The sequence below is a fragment of the Meles meles genome, chromosome 14 (assembly GCF_922984935.1).
Source record: "Meles meles chromosome 14, mMelMel3.1 paternal haplotype, whole genome shotgun sequence".
In the NCBI taxonomy this organism is placed as follows: Eukaryota; Metazoa; Chordata; class Mammalia; order Carnivora; family Mustelidae; genus Meles; species Meles meles.
In genome coordinates this window covers 64,388,497-64,391,932 of record NC_060079.1, presented here as the reverse complement: position 1 = coordinate 64,391,932, position 3,436 = coordinate 64,388,497, and the positions used below count along the sequence as shown (strand labels likewise).

Sequence of the window (3,436 nt, the reverse complement as noted above, 5' to 3'; positions counted from 1 at the left end):
AGTACACATTTCCTAGACCTGGTCCTGGCCAGTAAAGACGATGAAACCTGTTCACTCCTGCTCACTCTAAGTGAGGACTAGTTCAGATTTTTCTCATTGCTTTCCCCCATGTTCAGGTATTACCTGCCTCTCCCCATGTTCAGCCATCGTCAGTGAGCCTCAGACGTGTTCCAGCCTTAGTAAGATCCCCACAAGAATCAGCAAACCTCACCCACCCCCATCAGCTCAGAGTACACTCCCCACCCTGTGAACCTCCTCTGGTGTACTTGGATGGGTGGGGGGGGGGTCTTCTTTACTGAAGAACCTGAGACATGGCACCTTTTCTACACATAAAATGTTACCATAGCATTGGGTCTCAGATTGCAGCCATTCAAGACAAATTTAAGGCTTCGATTTTGTCAAAGTCCTAGGACTTCATACACCATCTATCCAATGCCTTTGTAAAGCTGAGACACTGAGGTAAGTAATGTTTGATAATCTACGAGGTGTGTTCCTGGTTATTTTCAGCAAGACTAAGTTTTAGCAGCTGGTAGCCTTACTCATTAAAAAAAAAAAAAGTGTTAACAGTTGTCTTGTTTCATAATTAACCAGATTATTATAATGCAAAGATGTGTGTTATGATTGAAGTTGGTGTAGGGTAATAGAGAGCACTGAGGAGGGCAACAAATTTGAATTACTGTAGTAGGCTCTAGAGGGGAAAAGGGGAAAAAAAGAAAATCTTTCTTTTAAATCAGGGTTGAGAGATTAATCTCGGAGTAACTGCGATCAGCAGGAGAGCAGCTTTCAACCAGAAGAACTTGAAAATCATTCATTTTGGGAAGGCAAAAGGTCAATGGCTTTAAATTTAGACAGATTTGGGTTCAAATTTGGTTTTTTTCCATTTACTATAAATAAAATTGAGGTCATTTCTCATCTTTTCTAAAATTTTGTTTATCTAAAGTATTGGACTAATATGTATTTCATTTCAAGGATTCAATCTGTCTTTACTAAAAGCCAGTGGAGGTCATGAGGCAGACAGGCTTCCCTCAGAGTTCTCACAAATCAGCTGGAAGATTTTAAGGCCGGGTAGAGAGATGACGTAGGGTAATGGCTAACCACTTGACCCTGGAGTCAGTCTTTCCAGGCTTCCTTCCTGGTTCCCTTCCCTGTAAAACTGGTTTTTGATAATTTACTTAATCTCTCATCTATAAAATGGGGTTATCAGTGCTTCTCCTACGTACGGCTATGGATTGAGTGAGTTAATCTATACGAACATTTAGACAGAACTTTGGAGTGTTTTAAACATTCACTTTTAGGATATGTACATGCCTCTCTTTTGCACTTCTTCTCAGGAACAAAGAAATTCTGCATTTAGCTACCCCTGCCTCCTCTTGGCCAGGTCACTCACTTTTCTGTATAGTATGTCTTACTATTTATCTTCTCCACCGGTATCGCTTCTCGGCCTTTGGCTAAGATCAAGTGTATCTTTTCCACTGGCTGAAATAGGCTGGAATCTTTCTAAATGAAAAAAAAAAAAAAATCCTTTTTCTATGGTCAATTTACTACCCAACTACCACCCTGTATTCTTACCTTCAGGGCCCAATTTAAGAAATTTTTTCATCATCACAAACAGGAAATGAAGGCAGAGCTATGGGCACTTTTTATGCCCAACGTATCTCAGATTCATTCTTATGGAACTGAGAGCTTAATCTTCCAAAATGTCAAAAACACTGTATTATGCCCCACTTCCCACCCCACCTCCTGCAACACAAATGTCCAGCATTTGTGTTGTTTGTGGGATACAATCCATACAGTCATCACTCCTACAACAACTACAGACTGGGAGGGAACTCAGTCACCAACAGCCAGCTCAACATCCTCTGGTATTACCATTTCAAAACACCCAAGTCCACCAGATAATCAGCTGATGCCTCACATGAGATACAGCAGAAAGTTCTGGGACCAAGTAAAATCTTCCAACCCTGACCCAAATGTGTAGGAGTTTGGCAAGATTATTGGTGGCATGTGGCAAGATCTCACTAATGAATAAAACAAGAATATGAAATGAATACAAACCAGAAAATGAATCTATGAAGGTCTATCTTAAGTCCCCTGCATACTTTCCTTACATAAATGCAAAAAGTCATACAGAAGCTGCTCTGGAGGAAGAAGGTCGACAGAGACAGCCTCGCATGGAGAAAGTGGACCTATATGTGAGCATTCTACAGAAGATCCAAATGATTATGATGATGGCTTTCCGTGAAGCATACAACCACTGTCCATTTCCAGAGACACCACCGCCTCATCAGTGAAATCTCCAGGGAGAGTGTGGTGTCAGACGTTCGGTCAGCTGTCACAACAGCTAGAAGGCAGGTCCAGTCCTTAACAGCTCATCAGCAAAAACTAGAAGCTGAACTGTTTCAATCAGAGGAGCAACACAAAGAGAAGAAGAGGAAATTCCTGGAAAGAATAGATTCTTCTAACAATGAACATAAAAGTTGGTACAGTTTGAAAGTAGATGTGGGTTGGAAAAAAAATTGCCCTTGAAATTGCCCAGACAGAGGAACAGGTTCACAAAAGGCAGGAGAAAAGGGAAGAGGAGAGAGATGGCCCAGCAAGTTGAAGACAGTCAGAGCAATGGTTCCTGAGGGAGAGCAAGCTGCTAGTAAGACTGCGGAACAGAAAGACCACAAGCGTATCCCAGTGGAGACAGAGGAGGTAGGAGAAGTGACAGAGAGCCAATAGAACACTGAGGAAGGCACATCTACTCCTGAGGACAATGAGAGTGGGCAGGAGGGGGTGGACCAGATGGCTGAGGAGGAGCCCAGTGATAGTAAGTCTGTCTCAGAGAGCAACAATGGAGGAGCCAGCAACGGACCCCACACCAGAAGACAAGAAGAAAGAATAAATGTTGCCTTGTTTTATGTGTTCTAAGCACTTTTTTAAATGAAAATAAAAAAAGAAAGAAAGAAAAGAGATTTCTCAGCATGCTCTCATTCTTCGCTCCATTCCAATCTGTCTACTCTCCCCTCTACTTATAGAGCTCTTCCTTTCTGCATCACCATTCTTCATATCGCTAAGTCCGGGGAATGTTTTCCAACTTCCCCCTTCCCTATTATTTCAGAAACACTTTGTATTACCTCTGAGTTAACATTAAACCACTTCCTCTAAATAAACTAGCATTCATAATAACAACAGTAATAAAAACGACAGCATATTGCTTTGATTTATTCCATACCACGCTCTCCTAGCATACCTCTTATGCTCTAATTTTCCCTTCTTAACCACATGGATGGTCCATTTTTTTTTTCTATCCAATCCCTCACTGTTGAATTTCTTTGCAGTTTATCATAGGTCAGATGATATTTCTCACTCAGCATCTTTCAGTTAAGTGTTCACACCATACCCATAGCTTCCGTTGTGAGGAATACGTACCTATGTGTCTGCATCGCAGCCC

General features: G+C 41.6%; 2 pseudogenes; both read left to right on the top strand.

Moving 5' to 3' along the window:
- The first annotated feature begins 1,429 nt into the window (after positions 1-1,429).
- Positions 1,430-1,550, top strand: LOC123925415 (annotated as a pseudogene).
- A 147-nt stretch (positions 1,551-1,697) lies between these two features.
- LOC123925208 lies at positions 1,698-2,887 on the top strand (annotated as a pseudogene).
- Positions 2,888-3,436: the final 549 nt, after the last annotated feature.